The sequence below is a fragment of the Psammomys obesus genome, unplaced genomic scaffold, assembly GCF_907164565.1.
Source record: "Psammomys obesus unplaced genomic scaffold, mPsaObe1.curated_primary_1811, whole genome shotgun sequence".
Taxonomy (NCBI): domain Eukaryota; kingdom Metazoa; phylum Chordata; class Mammalia; order Rodentia; family Muridae; genus Psammomys; species Psammomys obesus.
Window position 1 is genome coordinate 33,993,217 of NW_026585504.1, and position 20,338 is coordinate 34,013,554.

The window sequence follows — 20,338 nt, forward strand, 5'->3', positions numbered from 1 at the left end:
GATGGTTTATATTAACTGTACTTACAAAAATTGTGGTGATCTCAGAAAGCTTCAAATACAGTTATAAACTTGAAACACAAAGCCATGGTCACATAGAATTGTGTTTCTTATGCAAATATTTTCCTATTTTCATTATAATTTGTGCACTTTGCATCAATATTAATTCCTATGACTACTAAAGAAAGTTAAATGGTAGAAAGAACCACAATATGTTATTGGTATATCCCTGCAAATCTGTATCAGCATGATTCTTGCCACTCTCCTTGGAGGAACATGTCATTTATAACCTCATTCAATGAATAAAGAGAAAGCGTTGGAGATAAATAACTCATTTGTCCAATTTAATGTAATTGTAAGGGACAGGAATAGACTTTTAACCTCATTCAGACTGATTCTATAAACTGTTCTGTGTGCTTTCTGCTAAATAAGAGGGAGTTCTGATAATTTACCAGAAAGAGATTGAGTGCTTGAAGGTCGTGCTCATAAACAACTGGCTATCTTTTAGGTGTTATCCCTGCCTGTGTTCATATATTCAGTCAGAACTACAAGAATAACATTTAATTTTATTCCAACCAATTTGTTTGACAATAGTTCTAGGGTGAAAAAGTAAATCCTGACACTAACTTTAGGTCAAAGGATAATTATAGTAAGAGATTAATTTAGTCACATCAGAGAAAATTAACGTTAGATGTTAGTCTGGTGTCGGCAACAATGTTTTCCATTCACTAATGGGAATTTGGGCATTGCTAAGAAGTAAAGGGTTGTAGCAGGACTACACTGATGGAAATAATAATGCTCTCAATGGTTGAGGTAGATACATAATTTAGTTCTTTGTGCAGTAGGAGTCAAATTTAGATGTTTTTCTTTTCTTTTGTATTAGCCGGGATTTTTTGGCTAATCTTATCTGCTCATGTGTGCTCACTTAATCCACACACGCTCTGTGGATACATTGTCCAGACTGAGAAAATGATGAAAAATGTCTCCCTGCCTCCCTTTAGGGTACTGGATCATAGGTAATGTCACACAAATAATGATGGAAAGCCAAATGTAAATTCAAATATTTTTTAATTTTCTAAATTTTACATTATATGAAGTGTAATCATTGAAAAAAAAACAAATTTAAGTGTTGTGTTGACCCTTTTAGATATTAAAATCACAAGTGCGTACAAATGAAATATGTGTCAGGAGAAAATTTTCTTAAACTTTCCTTTAAACAAACAAACAAACAAACAAACCCTTTCCATTCCCTGTATCCTCCTAGTAACAGAGAGAAAGTTTTATTTCACTGTCAGAAAGCAAATGATTTGGCTACATAATAGGTTTTTTTTTCTTTTTTTTTTTTTTTTGCCTTATGCAATCTATCCGCAATATGATTTTTGATCTTTTTTCATGTCACTCACAAATTCTCTTACCTCTCTGAGTCACTCAAATTCTGCCTTGACCCTGAGCTCAAGAACCACATTGTGAGAAAGGTCCTTCATGATCAGTTGTATAAAGAACCACTTCCACTCACATGGACCTGGAACCTCTTACTCTTTTATCCTTTGCTGTTCTCTTTATCACTTACCCAATGTACCATTCTGTATGTATTTTATTATTGTTCTTCTTATACAAGATACAATATCTCTGCAGCCAATGATTTTGTCAAACTGCTCAATATACATATATATTACATACTAGTTGAGTACAGGCCCTTGGATGCAGTAGAAACATTGTGAATACCTGAATGTGGAAACTGCCAGTGTAACTGTTCCTGGCATGACACAATCTGTCACTCGGCTGGGACGACTCTTGTTGATGCCTCACTACCTTTTATTTCAGAAGTTTTTATCTTCCACTTTTGATGCTTAAGAAGAGAATATGCATTAAATATTTCAAATGTGTAGAATTTAGAATCACCTCTGACTCTCTATCTGTGTAGTTTTACATACCATTTTATATAAAAAAAAACTTGCATTAAAGATAAAAAAATCTCTACCAGAAAGAAATGAAAATCATCCATTCACCATTTCAATCAGAATCACCCAGAGTTGATTTCTTGCCTAGCTTTCAATTCTTTTTGCTCCTATTCCCTGTGAATGTGTGCTGCTTTTTACATTGTCTCTGAGTCTCCCACATGGGCTTGACTATAATTTGTCTCATCAACACAATTATATTAAAAATTTATCCAGTAACTTGGGACACAGTTATGAGAATGTTTGTCCACATGGATGAACTCAGTGGAAGCATGTATGTATCAATTCAACTCCTGCCTCATTACTTGAACACACACCTTTTGTGTTTTCCTTTTTTAAGACAACAGCCATACAAACCATTCCACCATGTCAGCAATGCTCATGACAGTCCCACATCATTGGACAATACAGGTTATTTGTTATTGATGTTATTGCTTGCCTCCCTATTCTATGTTGTCCTTCTTTGTATTAGAAACTATCTCAGAAGTTAGAAACACTGATCACAAATCTTTACTTATGCCTCCCAATTCTGTATGAAGAAGCCCTAATGTTACAACAGAGCAAAGACATAGAACAAATTGTCTACATGTATAAATGAATTGTTGTACTCCATCAGTAATTTAAAGGATCTTCCTCAGAACATTAAGCTCACTTCTTAACCATGGCTTGATCCCACTTTGATTGTATAGCCTAATGTTTAAGTATAAAATTAATAAAAATTCATTGATGGTATGGATGATCAACTGAGGCTTTTTCTGAGGTCCAGATGTAATTAAGGAACACAGCTCTTTCTCAAAGCCAGACACATGCTTGACCGAGCCAGTAATAGCCTGAGAGTAGGGTCTTTAGGTTCTGTGGTTTCAGACCATGGAAACCCAACTCTTCAATGGTAAGCAATTGTGGAAACCAGTGTCAAGGCCACTGTGCATGTGAGATGTAATGTTTTCTAGATATCCTGTGCTCCCTTTGGGCAACACTGATGAGTTTCTTCTCCAGTAGCAGTACATATGATGCTATACTTCTTAGTAAGCTTGCTCGGCATAAGACATAGGTTGTACAAGACCGCCTGATTCCAAATTTTCTTATCCTCTTTATGTTCTGATCTCTTGGTCCTCTCTTTCAGGAATCTGTCACTGAAGAACAACCTGCTGGTCCAGGTGAAACTTGATCAGTCTATTTCAATTTACTTGTGCCTCAATTTTGATGAAGTTTCATGATTGTGAAGAAAGGAAATTTTAGGATAGAAATGAAATCTTCATTATTAGATGTACACACTCACAGTAGCTTGGAAACATTCTTTAGTGATGATTCCATACAGAACTCAACCCTGACAATATTAATGGTTTATGTAAGGTAACTAATGGTTACTGATCATATCATCATTTGTATAAGATGAGGGACTAGATACAGCAGATTTGACAAACCTAAAACTCTGGTGGTCTATTAAATATTAAAAATTTATAAAAACTTGTTACTATAGTCCTAATTTATTTTCTATAATTAGAATTCTTGTAAGAATAACATTTTCTGAAGAAATTGCTATTTTACAGCAAATTATTAAAGGTGATAAGGAACTATAAGACATAGTTTTGAGATATATTTGTAGATGATATATGAAAAAAGGGAGACGTAAAGAAAAAAATGATACTTGAAATGGTTTCAGGAAACAAGCTGATACTGGGCTTAACTAATGAGTAAGACTAATATGAACTGTATGAATAAGAAAGACAATTCAGCCACTACTGATGAGACGTGATAGACTAGTATGATGGAAAGGAGGGAGGACCTCCCATATCAGTGGACTTGGAAAGGAGCATGGGTGGAGAACAGGAAAAGAGGGTGGGATTGGAAGGGTATAAAGGAAGGGACTATAGTTGGGGATACAAAGTGAAAAAACTCTAATTAATAAAACAATAATTAAATGAATAAGGAAAACAAAGATGAGAAAACAGAGAGGCACAATAAGAAAATGTAAAAAAAATAGTGGATGCTTAGTTCTTTTTTATAAATATGTCACAACAGAAAACTTAAAACTGAAAAATCTACTGACTAATATCCACTTATAACATAGGATAAATATACTAAAATCTGTACACCTAAATAAGCTAAACAAGAAGGAAGACCTTGAATAAGATGATCAATACTCATTCAGAAAGGCAAATGGGACAGATATTGGTAGAGTGAGAAAACAGGGAATAGGACAAAAGCCTAACACAGAGGGCCTCTGACACACTCTACCCAGCAGGGTATGGAAACAGATGCTGATACTCTTAACCAAACTTTGGGAAGAGTACAGGGAATCTTATGAAAGAAGGGGGAGATAGAAAGACCTGGAGGGAACAGGAGTTCTACCAGGAGAGCAACAGAACCAAAAAATCTGGGCAAAGGGGTCTTTTCTGAGACTGATACTATAACCAAGGAGCATGGACAGATGTAGCCCATGGCAGCTTAGTGTCCAAATGGGTTTCCTAGTTATGGGAACAGGGACTGTCTCTGACATGAACTCAGTGGCTGGCTCTTTGATCACCTCCCCTTTGGGTGGGACAGCATTGCCAGGCCACAGAGGTGGACAGTGCAGCCAGTCCTGATGAGACCTGATAGGTAGAGTCAGATGGAAGGGGATGAGGACCTCCCCTATCACTGGACTTGGAGAGGGGCATGGGAGGATATGAGGGCAGGAAGATGGGATTGGGAGGGAATGAGTGGGAGGGCTACAGCTGGGATACAAACTGAATAAACTCTAATTAATATAAAAAATAAAATTTTAATACAAAAGGAAAAAAATAAATTTAAAAAATCTACTTCTAAAGGATTTTGTTGTTATTTGTTTCTTGATTTGTGGTCTCAGAGATCTTCTCTTTATATATTTTATAAGGGTACTTTCAATTATTTTGGATACAAAAATTTTGTTTCCTCCAACTATATGTATTTAAGAACTTGTGTCTGTATTCTCTATGCCAAGCATGGAATGGTTTGAATAGAAGGAGGTTTTGGTTTTTTGTTTTTTTTTTTTTTTGTTTTTTTTTTGTAACTTTGTTACAAAGTTCAATTTGAAACCATAGAGTAAATTTCTTGGTAGAATTACATTGCTCATAGAACTGAGGTCAAGACTATATTACCAGAGGAAGTGTAGAGATTTCTATATAAAAAACAACAACCAAGTATGTGTGCCAGCATATTAGAAATAGTAGATAAAGTATGATTGTGATTATAGAAGTTAATACATTTACGTTGATAAATGCTGATTCATTTATAATATGTACATTTCAGTGTTTTAAATATGTGCAAGTCATTGATTTAGTGGTTCTATTTTGTGATGACTTGGGGATGCATTGAAACAAGGTTAGAATTTAAGCTCAAGGAAATAGAACCCAAATCTCCACTCTAGTGTCATACTCTACATTTTTTTCTTTGAATCATCATCATCATTATCATCATCATGAATGTCCCTCAGTCCAATTATTGCTGACCATGTCTAAATGAGTGTGTGTCCATTTGTTGAGGCATAGGCAGCCTAAAGTAACTGTTTTCCTGCAGAAGCCATCTTTCTACTCCAGTGGTCAAGGGCTCCCAGGCAAGTGATGTGACTTGGGAGCCATCCTTTATCAGTGCTGGAATGTGTGCTAGCCTGTTACCATTTTTACATCCATTCTACAGCTTCTGGTGGTAATTTGTAGATCAGCCATGTTATGAAAGGAGCACAGCATTTCCTAGTTCTCCCTGTCCTCTGACTTACACATTCCTTTAGTCTTTTGTTTCACAATGTTCCTCAATCCTTGGGTGGGATTGAATGTTAACTTCATGTTTATTGGATTTTTTTTTTTATAAAGTTCTTTATCATGTGAACTCTAGTAGTACCTTTTGGTAAGCCAACACTCAACAGTTTGTGTATCATAAAAAATAGCAATTACAGTCCAAATTTGTACATCATTTAAATTTTTAACAGTACATTCCCCATGTGATCTTATTATATCCAGAGAGAAATCAACTGTAATCTCCCATACATGATTTTACAGATGATGCAGGCAGGCAAAATACAAAGTTCAATTTGGAACCATAGAGTAAATTAATGATATTTGAAAGAAATCATAAAGTTTTAAAAAGTTTATGTCAGTTATCAGTCTAGAACCGAAGACACATTATACCCTATGAGGAAAGAACTTTATAATTTGCATATCATGTGACATGCAAAATCACCCCTTTTGTGGATTATATTGATGAGTGACCATGGGTAATACAATTTATAGGAAAATCACATTCTTACATGCAATTGAAGACTCTTTTTGTTATTATCTGATTTTCAAACTCCATAAAAGTTTTAGCCCAATTCTGAAACACTTGTAAATGTCTGGAAGTGTTCTTTTCAAGTTCCCATAAGAAGCTGATTCTTATAAAAATCTTCTGTTGGGGCATTTAGGAAAGTAATTAAGAACTTGAAATTTAAAAAAGTTTCTTGTTTTACGAGTCTCTTTGGTATTTGCTCCATTCACTCAAATGGTCATTTAACGTAAATATAAGTGCTTGAAACTAATTTAATTTTAAGACCTCAGTTTTGCTCTCATGAAGGGATTATATCTTAAAGCACTCAATTGCCTGCTAAGAGATGGTTTTGAGAAAGAAGGAATATCCAAAAGCATCAACTAAAGACGAATGTCAAGATGTAAGATGCATATTCGTCCCTGCTAATGGCAATTTTACTTCCATGAATTCCTACCACGAAGTTGTAAAACTGCTTATTTATGTTGGAAACTGTTACTTTTTCTATAGGAGGCAGATGGCATTTTCTTGGCACAGCACAGAGTAAATTCGCAGAATTAGCAAAGGAGAGAGGCAATGTAGATATAGACAAATCTGTTTTTTTCACGACACTTATCTCAGTAACAGCTGCTGTGAACTACAGTTGCTTTGGCATGGCAGACCTATTCCCAGGTGAAAGAAGTGAAGTTCTGTAGAAACTCAGTGAATGAATTCAAAAGGAAGTGCCTGTCGTGACATGGTGGTAGACAGTGGTATTCAGGAGAAAGTAAGGGAGGTCAGTTGTGCCTACTACCCTGCATTGAGGTAGGACTTTGGCAAGGTAATCTGTGGTAGTCATGATATGAAACTTACATATTTTGCACTTTAATCCCATTGCTTCAAGTGAGCTTACCAAGACTAGGCAACTCAAAATTATAGTTGTGTCTCAGGTATATTCTCTTGTCTTTAAAAAGAATTTGGATGACACTGGCTGTCAATACTGAAAGATACGAACATTTCATAGAAACATCTCTTGAAGATTCATAAAGTTTGATTTTCATTACCATCCAACTCCACAGTAGTGGAAGAGATGAAACACACACTCTCAGAAGCTATTGATATTTAGAAACAGTGTTTTCATCTCCTTTTCCAAGATTAATCCACTCCTAGCCATATACCCAAAAGATACCACACAATTAAATTTGTTCAACAATATTAATAGAAGCTCTATTCGTAATAGTCAGAATCTGGAAACAACCCAGATGTCCCTCAATGGAGAAATGGATACAGAAAATGTGGTACATATAGAGAAAGGGATATTACTCAGCAATTAAAAACAAGGAAATCATGAGATTTGTAGGAAAATGGTGGGAACTAGAAAAGATCATCCTGAGTGAGGTAACCCAGAAACAAAGGCACAAATGATATACATTCACTTATAAGTGATATTAGCCATATAATAAAGGATAAACATACTAAAATCTATAGCTCTCAAGAAACTAAATATCAAGGAGGACCCTAGGGAAGATGCTTAATCCTCATTCAGAAGAACAAACAGGATAGACATCAGAAGTAGGAGAAGACAAGGAACATGACAAGAGCCTTCCGCAGAGGATTTCTGAAAGACTCTATACACCAGAGTATCAAAGGAGATGCTGAGACTCATAGCCAAACTTTGGGCAGAGTGCAGGAATCCTCATGGAAGAAGAGGGAGATAGAAAGACCTGGAAGGAACAGTAACTCCATAAGGAGAACAACAGAGCCAAAAACACCTGGGCCCAGGGGGCCCTGCAGAGACCTATACTCCAACAAAGGACCATGCACGCAGAGGAACTAGAACCCCTGTTCAAAGGAAGCCCAAAGTTCAGTGTCCAAGTGGGATTTTCTAGTAAGGGGTACTCGGCTTCTCTGACATGACCTCAGTGGCCGGCTCTTTGATCACCTCCCCCTGAGTGGGGGTTGCAGCCTTGACAGACCACAGAGGAAGATGATGCAGCCAGCCTTGATAAGACCTAATAGGCTAGGGTCAGATAGATGGGAAGGAGGTCCCCCCCTATCAGGGGACTAGGCAAAGAGTATAGGGGAAGAAGAGGGAGGGTGGGTGTGACTGGAAGGAGACAAGGGAGGGGCTGCAGCTGGGATACAAAATGAATAAATTGCAATATTGTTACAAAATGGATAAATTGTTGTGGAGGAATCCTGTATCAGTACTGCTAAAGAGACAAGTCCAGGAGAGTAAATGTGAACTAAATAGAAACAGAGCAGCAGGGAACAAGGGTTCATTTGTGCTCCTTTGAAACATAAAAGCAACACCCAGTATAGTACTGAATCCTTAAATGCTGATTACAACACAGAAAATGAAAGCCACATATCAATTCCCCAGTACCTGTTTCTCACAGCTTTGCAATGTGAACAGTCACTGAAGGCAGAAGCCCTTTCTTTTCTGTCCTTCAGGGGTAGCACATTTCTCTAAAGTCAACCTTAATTGGACTGTTCTGGCTTAGCGAGGCCATCTGCTGTGATTTCTCAAACCATCTCCTGGGTGTCTATTTTCTTTTCTCAGCATACAGTTATTCTTCATTCCATCTCATGTTGCATTACCTGCATGCTAAATTCCTGAATAAATATACTCATTTTATTTGATACTTTTTTCCCCTAATAGATTTTTTTCTAAAATCACCTGGGCCTTTTTGAAGCATGTGCTCTTAAGTTTTCTATCTGCAATGTAGAACAAACCAACATTTAGAATAAAAGTACCACCAATAACAGCAATGAATTTCCAACAAATTAGAGAAAAACAGTGTCTAAATAAACTTATCTGGATGTTGGTAATTCAGAACCAAAAGCTTAGCTCTGGATGTAATTTACACACCAGAAAAATAGTTTTAGGACGTGTTGCAACCCTCAGCAAACATTAAACTGCCAAAGTGAATACTGTAACTGTTAGTTGGAGGACTAATAACCTAAAGTGTTGGGAAAACTGTGAGGCTCTGGACAGGAAGGTAACAGGACTGATACCACATGTTTAAGTTTCTGAGTGTGAGAGCCACAGACCAACACCACTGGCATCTACCACCCCCAGGCTTAAGGGAAACTGCAGTGTGGAAGAATTCCTCCACCTGCCAAGTTCACACCATATGCCCACAGTCGCCACTTCCATTGAGAAACTGGAGCCCTTCAATTCTGATCAAAGAACATTTCTGTTATGAAGACACCATTCCACATTCTTTTATTCCCAACTCTCCTCTGTCAATCAAAATCTAGCATTAGTGATTGTCTCTCACTAATTACAACAATATCTTAGAGTACATGATTTCATTATATCTTATTTTAACTGTGTTTTAATTTCACTTTCTATACGTACTCACTGATAGTTATTGCAGAGTGGACCTGCAAAAATTTTCATGACCCATGTCATATTGCACATAGGTCTCTGTGGGCTGCATCATATGGTTTCATCATAGGTAGATGGATGAACCATTAATGATTTGATGAAATCAATTCAATGTGGTCTTTAAACATAAGAACTTGTCAAACCCTTTTTTAAAGCCAAGGGGCTAATATTAAATTTATTGATATGATATTCATGATTATAAAATAGAAAATACACAGAATATTTAAAAGCTTCTATAATATCCCCTTTAGATAGTTGACCAGAGTTATACTCTTCCATTGATATCTATGAAAATTTGATTGCACAGTTGTGACCTTATCATTACAAGAAACGTATGATTAGTTTTTTCCAACTTCCACTTTCTTAAACACATTGCTGGTTTGTAAATAAATATACATCTGCTCTATGAGTTAATCTGTGACCCTAATTTCACATCACTTCGTAACTTCCTGAGTGATAGCTGCAGCCTTTGTTTCTGTAAGGTTGGTCTACAGTAATAGAGACAGGTTGAAGCAGGACTGGTTTAGCCACAATTAGAAGTTTAAGACATGGCACCGCATTTACTACCCTCTAGAAGAGGCAGGAAGGCTGAAGGAGTCAGTAGCCCATCATTCGTAGGTGGTGAGGCCTCAGTAATATGCTTTTAACTGTGAGGTTTGTGTTCAGAGTTTTCAGATTGGTGGACATCTGCTCTAGTGTAAGAATAGTCCACTCTGTTTCTCCAAGAGCTGTTGTGGTTCTAGTGCTCAAAACCTTACAAACCGTGCATTGTATCTCTGAGGCCTGCTTATCTTATCCTCTGAAGTTGGGTAAGGCCATGAGTTAGAAATAGTAAATCGTTTTGTAGGATTTTTGAGTTGCTCTAGGAAATAATATTTTTAAAGTAGATCATGTGAACTTTCGATTTGCATTTACAGAAATTACATGTAGTATAGGGACAACTAGGAATAGCGCTTCCTCAAGATCCAGCCATACCACTCCTAGGCATATACCCAAAAGAGGCTCAAGTACACAAAAAGGACATTTGCTCAACCATGTTTGTAGCAGCTTTATTTGTAATAGGCAGAAGCTGGAAACAAACCAGATGCCCCTCAACTGAAGAATGGATGCAGAAATTGTGGTACATATATACAATGGAGTATTACTCAGCAATGAAAAATAAGGAAATCATGAAATTTGCAGGTAAATGGTGGGACCTGGAAAGGATCATCCTGAGTGAGTTGTCCCAGAAGCAAAAAGACACGCATGGTATATACTCACTCATATAAACATACAACATAGAATAAACCCAATAAAATCTGTACATCTAAACAAACTAAGCGAAAGAGAGGACCCTAACTAAAATGTTCAATCCCCATCCTGAAAGGCAAAGAGGATGGACATCAGAAGAAAAAGAAAATAGGAAACAACCTCGGAACCTGCTACAGAGGGCCTCTGAAGGCCAGAAGAAAACAGGAAACAACCGTGGAACCTGCCACAGAGGGCCTCTGAAAGCTTCTGCAGTATAGACTGTCAAAGCAGATGCTGAGCCTGATGGCCAACTGATGGGCAGAGTGAATGGAATTCTATGTAAGAAGTGGGAAATAGTAAGAGCTGGAGGGGACGGGAACTCCACAAGGAGAGCAACAGAACAAGATAATTTGAACACAGGGAACTTCCCAGAGACTCATACTCCAACCAAGGACTATTCGTGGAGATAACCTAGAACCCCTGCACAGATGTAGCCCATGGCAGTTCAGTGTCCAAGTGGGTTACATAGTAATGGGAAGAGGGACTGCCTCTGACATAATCTGATTGGCCTGCTTGTTGATCACCTCCCCCTGAGGGGGGAGCAGCCTTACTAGGCCATGGTAGAGGACAATGCAGCCAATTTTGATGAGAACTGATAGGCTAAGATCAGAAAGGAGAGGAGAACCTCTCCTATCAGCGGACTTGGGGAGTGGCATGCATGCAGAAAGGGGAGGGAGGGTGGGATCAGGAGGGGAGGAGGGAGGGGCTTATGGGGGGATACAAAATGAATAAAGTGTAATTAATAAAAAAAAGAATGAAGGAGGAAAGAATTAGCCTAGTGTGGAATAAAAATTGACAATATTGTCATTGGTGGTTTTTTTAATGACTTTTGTCAAACTTCTCACTCTTAGCAGCTATTTTTAAAGTAATCTTATTTCAGGTGTTTAGAAGAATAGCATTGAGCAATGCATGCCATTTGCTTTTTTGTATTAGAAATAGTCATGAGGTAATAAAGGTACAAAAGTAATTGGTAGGAATCCATTATGGTGAAATATAAAATTAGAAATAAAATTATATTTTTCTATTACAAATATTCCACCGAATCTTTAACTTTAATTTTTGTGAGATTATTTAAACGCATAGAGAAATCTCTCTCTTAAAAAGAATGTTGCTTATCTGTAGTTGTTATCTATCATTTCTTATATGTGTAAGTATATCTGAAGAACTATGTGAGTAATGAGTGTTTTTACAATAATAGGAGTTTGCTTCTGTACTAGGGTTTGACTTTCACTCTTGTCAACAACAACAAAACACTTTAAAAAGCCCATCTCAGAAGATTTACTTAATAAGATAATTATTTTTAGTCATTAATCAAATGCTATCTGATCCTTTAGGAATTAATTAAATGTTTGATTTTAAATGGAGACTGTAATGTATGACATACCACATACAAAGATAGAAACATGAGATTCTGGATTTCACATTTGATTTTACTCTTAATTACTTATTAGAAACAGCTCTTGAAATTCTAACATTTCAGGAATGTTAACTAAGATAGTTCTAATTAAGAGCAAATTATTGAGGTGTCACAGCACAGTGTTTTACAGTTCTAACATTAGTTATTTAAAATTACTCTAGGTAATAGCAAAGACTAAAATATATCAAATGACATACCATTTGAAGAAATGAAACCAAAATTTAAGCAGGAATATTATAGTTACATAAACCTGCATAGAGTCAGAAAGTAATAACAATAACAACTTCAAAAATGTCACGTTAGGGCATAGAAAGATGGTTCAGTGGTGAGAACACTGGTTGTACGTTCAGAAGATCTTAGTTTCTTTCTCACACTCTGGTAACTCTGGTAACTCTGGTCCCAGGACATCTGGTACCCTCTTCTGGTATTTGTAGTAATCAGGAACAGATGATACACCAACATATATAGAAAAAAAATTCATACAAATAAAATAAATAAAATAAAACTTCATTATGCTTAGCTACTATTAAAATACCTAAAATACATAATTTGGGTGAAGGCTTCTGTCTTTAGAAATGAAAGTCCACATGTTGCTGTAAAAGTTTTAAAGATGATGAAGGTGACAGTCCCTTCAAATTTGTGTCGTTTCTCTGTCAAGGTTTAAGCACAGTTCATATTGTCATGTTCAATACTGTATAGTTAATGTAGCATCATTGTTTTTGAAATCTAACCCTAATTCTCTACACAAAAGGTATGAGCATTTACATAACAGATGCTATTAAAATCAACCTGGCATATTCATGATAAAAGAAATGAAATAGAATAGAAAATGTGAACCAACAAATCGTTATGATTACAGTGTGGGGTTTGTGTTCCCTCGTGCATACAAATTATCATGTGGAGAAGCAGATTTTGGAAAATTTTTAAATATTTTTATTATTATTATTAATTACACTTTATTCATTTTGTACTCCCCCATAAGCCCCTCCCTCCTCCCCTCCCGATCCCACCCTTCCTCCCCTTTCTGCATGCATGCCCCTCCCCAAGTCCACTGATAGGGGAGGTCTTCCTCTCCTCTTTCTGATCTTAGACTATCAGTTCTCATCAGAGGTGGCTGCATTGTCATCTTCTGTGGCCTGGTAAGGCTGCTCCCCACTCAGGGGAAGGTGATTAAAGAGCAGGCCAATCAGATTATGTCAGAGGCAGTCCCTCTTCCCATTACTATGTAACCTACTTGGAAACTGAACTGCCATGGGCTACATCTGTGCAGGGGTTCTAGGTTATCTCCGTGAATAGTCCTTGGTTAGAGTATGATTCTCTGGGAAGTTGCCTGTTCAAATTTTCTTGTTCTGTTGCTCTCCTTGTGGAGTTCCTGTCCTTTCCAGCTATTGCTATTTCCCACTTCTAGTTAATTTGTGAAATTTGTTTCCTCTTTCCAACAAAAATGGGGAAATTTGAAAGTTTGTATAAATATAGTAAGGTAATATCCACTAGAAACTGCCTTTCTACTTACCACATACAAACATCTGTATCTTTCAGTTTACCTCTTTCTTTTGCTATAATTCTTCTTTAAGAAAAAAAAATTAATTTATGTTGGTCTCCTTTTAGAGCTCCGGTCCCCCAGAGGTCTTTCTATCACCGCCTTCTTTCATAAAGTTCCCTGCATTCTGCCCAAAGTTTGGCTATGAGTCTCTGTCTTTGCTTTAATACTTTGATCAGTAGAGTCTTTCAGAGGCCATCTGTGGTAGGCTCCTGTCCTGTTCCTTGTCTTATCTTGCTTCTGATGTCTATTGCTTTTGTCCTTCTGAATGAGGATTGAGCATATTCCATAGGGTCTTCCTTGTTGTTTAGCTTCTTTTGGAGATTTTAGTATGTTTATCCTTTATTATATGGCTATAGAGCAATAAAAACTGAGACCTGGGGCTCTGAAGAGATTGATATCCCAACTAAGGACAATAGATGGAGTGGACCTAAAATCCCAGCTCAGATGCAGTCTGTAGGCTCAATCTCCAACTGGGGTCCCTAGTAAGGGGAACAGGGACTTTCTCTGGCATGAACTCAGTGGCAGGCTCTCTGATCACCTTTCCCTGGGAGGTGTGGGGTTCCAAGCCACAGAGGAAGACAATACAACCAGTCCTTATGAGAGCTGCTTGGCTAGGGTCAAATAGAAAGGAAGGAGGACCTCCTCTCTTAGTGGACTACAGGTGGGTCACAGGGGTAGAAGGGAGGAGGGTGGGATTGGGAGGAGATGAGGGAGGGGGCCACAGTAGGGATACAAACTGAATAAATGTAGTAAATGATAATAATTTTAAAAAGAGACAAAAAGATTAATTTATGTTGCATGTCTTACTACATTTCTTTTATTTTACACCAATGTTGTTACCTGAAGGTTATCATGTCTGTGATTATCAAAAAAAAAAAAAATCTACCTAACTGCCTTTCAAGCCCCAGGTAATGCGTTTGCATGAAAATACCTTACTTATTTGGTCATATGTCAGAGTTTTAAACTCCTTTTCACTGCTCTTTCTTTCATTCCCTTCTTCCTTTGTTGTGAGTAAATCCTTTCTTCAAAGTTGAAACTTAAGTATTTTCAGTGTCACTGTGAGATAAAATTAAGGGTCTATATGGGATATGTGGTAACTGTAATCAATAATAATCAAGAAGGGAAGAATGAGAGAGAAGAGGGAAGGGGAAGTCAGAAGGAGTAACCAAGGGGAGAAAGGAGGGAGTGGAAGAAAGATGGTGTGCACTAGACTCTTCCATTCCCATTGTCGCAGTGTGCACATATAGAGACCAAAAAAGACATCCTTTATGGACATGACTTCTCTTCTTCAATCCTGTGCTTTCCAATGATGAAACTTAGGTCGTTAGGCTTTTGGACTTGTGCTCCTTTTTAAGCTCTATGTTATTTAGTTTCCTTAAAGCTGCTCCCTTCCAAACCCAACCCAAAGAAGGAGAGAGAACATTAGTGGAAATAGGAACCAGAGAAACTTTTACTTTTCATGGCAGTTTAGGTACAGTAGGATCTTTTGGGGCCTATACTAATCTCTGTCCACAGCAAATGCAGTAGGCCGTCTCCCACAAGCCACTGCACTGAAGCATTTCTCTCTGGGTGTCTATTCCAAGCCACCACACCATGCTTCTCTGGTCTCCCCAAACTGCCACACTTTCTTTTCTGGGCACTCCTATTACATCCTACAGATGTAAATCTCTCCACGTTGCAGGAGACAGGCTGTTACCAGCTAGCAAAGACTATCACAGAAGGCATTTATCGGCTGTGGAAAAACTGAAGCCCAAACTTAAGTCCTATACATGGATTAAAAGAAAGCTGAAACTTCCATTCCATTTTTTAATTTTATTTTTTAATCTTTTTTTAAATTTTATTTATTTTCAATTTAATTTAATTTTTAAATGAGTTCTCTTTCATCATTTATTTACAATAAATAAATTTCAATAAGTAAATTTACAAAGCACACACAAAATTCTGCAGTCCTAATCATATAGTGAGTTTTTCCAGTAGTTAAGCATACTAACAGTTACAAAACAGAGCTATTTCATGGTAATCAATAATCTTTTTAGATTAATTTTATTCTTTTATATTAATCACAGGTTATTTACTTTGTATCCCAGCCATAGCCCCTCCCTCATTCCCTCCCAATCCCACCCTCCCTCCCTCATTCTCCTCCCTGCCCCTTTTCAAGTCCACTGCTAGGGGAGGTCCTCCTCTCCTTCCATCTGACCCTACATTATCAGGTATCTTCAGGACGGACTGCCATTTCCTCCTCTATGGCCTACCAAGGCTGTTCCTCCCTCAGGGCCAGGGGGGAGGTCAAAGAGCCAGCCATTGAGTTCATGTCAGAAATAGTCCCTGTTCCCCTTACTAGGGTACCCACTTGGGTACTGAGCTACCACAGGTTACATCAGAGCAGGGGTTCCAGATTATATCCATACATGGTCCTTGGTTGGAGAAACAGACACATAGAGGACCCTTGTGCCCTCATATATTTTGTCCTTGTGGAGCTTCTATCCTCTCCAAGTCATATTAACTCCCCCTTTTATTGTATGATTCCCTGCACTCTGCCTAAGGTTTGGTTATGAGTCTCAGCATCTGCTTTGATACACTGCTAGGTAGAGACATACAAGTGAGTATATACAAGTGTGTCTTTCTGCTCCTGGGATACCTCATGCAGGATGATCTTTTCTAGATCCCACTATTTGCCTGCAAATTTCATGATTTACTTGTTTTTAATTGCTAAGTAGTAGTCCATTGTGTAAAAGTACCACAATCTGTATCCATTCTTCTGTTGATGGACACCTGGGTTGTTTCCAGCTTCTGGCTATTACAAATAAAGCTGCTACAAACATGGTTGAACAAATGTCCTTGTTGTGTACTTGAGCTTCTTTTGGGCACATGCTTAGGAGTGGTATAGCTGGATCTTGAGGAATAACTATTTTATATTAATTATAGTTCATTCACTTTTTATCCCAGTTATAGCCCCCTTCCTAATTACCTCCCAATCACAACCTCCCTCCTTCATCTCCTTCTATGCCCCTTACCAAGTTCCTGATCCACTGAGCAGGAAGGTAATCCTCTGCCTCCACCTGATCCTGGCCTATTTAGTCTCATCAGGACTGGCTGTATTGTTCTCTTCTGTGGCCTGGTAAGCCTGCTCTGCCATCAGGGGGAGGTGATCAAAGAGCCAGCCAAGAATCTTAACTAATGGCACCATCAAACTTGTTCACCTTTGAATGTTTTATATCAGATTTCGTGGTCATACCCCTTGTGCAATGTCAAAAATCCTCTCAGAATCTTTTGATATTTTTAGCAGTTAAAGTTAAGATGTATATCATATAGGTATTGATAATCATAGAATATTTTTTATTTATTTTTCTCCTTATGATATTATTTGTTTTGCTGTATTTTGAATTTGAAATGTCCCCTATAGATTTATGTGTTCAAAAAATGTGATTCCACAAGTCTTGGAACTGTATTGAAAGGTTCTAGATATTTTAGGAGGGAGAATCTTGCTGGAGGCATGAGTTTCTAGTGGTGGATCGATGTTTTAAGACCTGGCCCCACTTCCTGTTGACTCTGCTAATCCAAAGTGAGGAGCATCTAATGCTTTTACCTCTTTGCTTCCCTGTCCAGACAGATTGCATCCTTGTTAAGCTTTCAGTCATCATTAACTTTCTGTTGCTAAGTTATTTTTTATCCTGTATTTGACTGTAACAACAATGTAATTACTACAGGCTTCTATTACTTTCAGTGTGAACATCTACATGCACTTTGTTATGTATCTTATCATTTTTTTAACATTATATGTGAATGTTTCTTTCTATTTTATTCTACTTAGTTATTCAATATGTATTTGATTGTTTTACATGTTATATCTAATAGTCTTTATTACAGAAATTATATGATATTCTGAAATTTATAATTCTATACTTCTCTAATCAGAAAATAATGGTATGCTTAGCCCTTAGAAATATTACTTCTTAATACATACTTAAGGGCCATGAAGTTTCAGAATAATATTAAATAGTGTTATTGATATATTTTTTGCTTTGTTTTGTAACTGGAATGAGCATTCAACCCAAACATACGCATTTTTGTTAATCTTATTTCATACCTGTAGTGGAATCTAAATTAAATGGGAATGTTTTGGTTGTTAATAAAATCAGTGAAACATAGAACCCTGTCTAGATTTGCATTAAGGAGATCACTGCTGACAAGGCTGATGATTGCATCATATTTATAGTCAATGAATGTTAACCTAGCATGTCCATTCATAGTATCTCCCTTTTTCATGGATAACGTGCCGAATATCTAGTTATTTATCCCCAAGTTAATTTTAATATACCAAAGGTTTTGGAAAAAGAAGGAATATATAACAGAGTCTAAAAATATGTGGTGAATATTGATAAACATGTTTCATTGTAAGAAAAAAATAATATGGCATATGCATTTAGGTTTCATGATCTTCTTAAATGTAATATAGTACATATTCTTTACAAATTCTTTAACAGATAAAGGTACACATTTTTTTCCTGCACCTTGAGTAGAAAAGTCTGATGGTTCAATAATAAGACAGCCAAGAATGTCTGTCTTTATATTAGCAAGAAAATTTACTTACCAGACTAATTTCTGGTGGTTGGTATTCCTGACATTTCCATTCAGTTTACATAAAAACAAAGAAACAAAGCCTCCAGGATATTTCTTCTTTGGTTAGGTTGGCTTGAGTTGGCGGTGTAACTCAGAATATCAGCCCTGAGGTAGTCTTCCCTTCACCACTTCAATCACTTATTCCAAACTCATCATCTTATTTCACTTTGGAAGTACAAATGATCCCATTGATTTCCTGGTAGTTTCTGATATTTGCAAAGGACACATTGGATTCCATTTAGAAGTACTTGCTTATTTCTACATAAATTATAAATGGTGGACACAAAATGGAAGAAAAGACAAATAAAAACTCTAGTTTGCTACATACTACTGAACTCAGATATTTTCTCTAAACTCTCAAAGCAAATCACTACATATTTGTAATAGAGGAAAAACAATCTAGAAAGAAAAGAGTTACCTACAGTTTCTCTATATGTTACAATCAAATGATAATCACAGACTCTATCTGCAGCACCAAAAATTCGCTAAGAGTTGAAAATCATTTTATCAAATGGGTCAAATCTAGGTAAATATAAAGGACAACCAGTTATTGATCACAATATTTTAAGGCAAATACTGAAAAATTCTCTTGTTTATTTCTAAATCCCATTTTCTTTTCTTTCTTGACATAGTACTATTTATTTATTATTTTTAAAATTTATTTCATCATGTTTTACAATCTATTCACTTTGTATTCCTAATGTAGCCACCTTCCTTATCTCTTGCCTGAATCCTCTTCCTGGTTGGCCTGTGAGGCCACCCCCATCAGGAGAAAGTGATCAAAGAAAAGGCAAACAAGTATATGTCACAGACAGCCCCTGCTCCCCTTATTAGGATAAGCACTTGGAGACTGAGCTGCCTATGTGCTCCATCTGAACAGGTGTCTAGGTCTTTTCCATGCATGGTCCTTGGTTGGTGCATCAGTCCTTGCAGAGACCCCTGGGCCCAGGTTTGCTGGTTTTGTTGCTCTCCTTGTTGAGACCCAGCCCCCTCCCAGTCCTTCTATCCCTCTCTTCTTCTACAAGACCCCTGTACTCTGCCCAAAGTTTGGCTGCCAGTGTCTGAATCTGCTTCAATATTCTGCTGGGCGGTGTCTTTTGGAGGACATCTGTGGTAGGCTCCCTTCCTGTTTCTTTCTTCCACCATTTCCTGTGCTTATCACATTTGCTCTTCTGAATGAGATGTAAGCATCCTCCCTAGGGTCTTGCTGGTTGTTTAGCTTCTCTATGTCTGTAGATTTTAGTATATATATCATATGGTTAATATCTGCTTTTAAGTGTACTACCCTGAACGTACCCGATCTCGTCAGATCTAAGTTACCCCTTTCCAAATGAAATTCACTATGTATTTATGTTCCTCAGTATAGTGTTTCTATTTTCTTTATATAATTCTTTTACATTTTGTTTCTTTTCTTTTTTGAAGTTACAATATAATTACAACATTCCTCTCTTCAATTTCCTGCATTTAAATCCTCCAATATACCCCTTATTGCTCTTTCATTTTCATAGAATCTTTTTCATTAAAAATTATTGCAGCCACTTTTGATGAGAACTGATAGACTAAGATCAGAAAGGAGAGGAGAACCTCCCCTATCAGTGGACTTGGGGAGTGGCATGCATGCAGAAAGGGGTGGGAGGGTGGGATAGGGAGGGGAGGAGGGAGGGGCTTATGGGGGATACAAAATGAATAAAGTGTAATTAATAAAAAATTAAAAAAAAATATCAGGCAGGTTCAAATGCCCATAGAGCTAGTTGCCAGGAGTTCCAGTGCCTTCTTTTGGTCTCTGAAGACACTGCTTCACACATGGTATACATAGAGTCAGACATACATAGTCCCATATAGACATAAATAAAATAGTAACTTTTAAAAATAAAAAATAAAAA